Source organism: Bubalus kerabau, chromosome 6, assembly GCF_029407905.1.
Source record: "Bubalus kerabau isolate K-KA32 ecotype Philippines breed swamp buffalo chromosome 6, PCC_UOA_SB_1v2, whole genome shotgun sequence".
Taxonomy (NCBI): Eukaryota; Metazoa; Chordata; class Mammalia; order Artiodactyla; family Bovidae; genus Bubalus; species Bubalus kerabau.
The window spans coordinates 43482003-43482793 of NC_073629.1; the positions used below are offsets into that span (position 1 = coordinate 43482003).

A 791-nucleotide genomic window follows, 5' to 3' on the forward strand; every position below is an offset into this window, starting at 1 on the left:
GGTAAGAACAAAAAGCATTTGCTCTGGGCACACTTGCTCTTCAAGCTTCATTTCCAGTTATTGACTGAGGGAGTCAGTCACCTCATTGAGGCAATTTTGAGGAGAAAAGAGGAGAAGCTCTGGATGGAAGAAGCTGAGGGTCCCTCCATGCCTGTGAAATCTCAGAGCTGAGGTGTAGGCTTACTCCTAAGACAGCAGGGCAAAGCAGTGGGCAATTCCCTTTCCACTTTCCAGCTACAAGCTCCATATTGCACTATTTACTAACTAAGGATTTTGAGGAAGGAAATTTTGTGGCTACCTTGTCAGTGAGGGAGAAAAAATTCCACCAGGGGTAAGTGGGCTGTTTTATGAACCACAAAGAGGAAATTAAAATCCTTTCCCATCACTTCTTGGTATTTTGGCTAGAATCAAGTGTAGTTTCTGTTCTTATCAGTTTAATATCTTTTCCCACTGAAAAATGTGGCTCTGCTATGTTGGGGCCAGGAGTAATTAAACCAGTGTTAGGAGGAAAGAAAGTGAAGTCGCTCAGTCATGTCCAACTCTTTGCAGCCCCATGGACACCAGGCTCCTCCATCCATGGGATTTTCTAGGCAAGAGTACTGGAGTGGGTTGCCATTTCCTTCTCCGGGAATCTTCCTGACCCAGTGATCGAACTCAGGTCTCCTGCATTGTAGACAGACGCTTTACCGTCTAAGCCACCAGGGAAAACAAACACAAATTATGAGATTTTCTAATCAAATAATGTAGCTTCCCAGGTGGCTCAGTGGTAAAGAACCCGCCTACAATGCAGG

General features: G+C 45.0%; 1 pseudogene; it reads left to right on the forward strand.

The window, feature by feature from the left end:
• The first annotated feature begins 381 nt into the window (after positions 1-381).
• Positions 382-545, forward strand: LOC129656743 (uncharacterized; annotated as a pseudogene).
• The last annotated feature ends 246 nt before the right edge of the window (positions 546-791 follow it).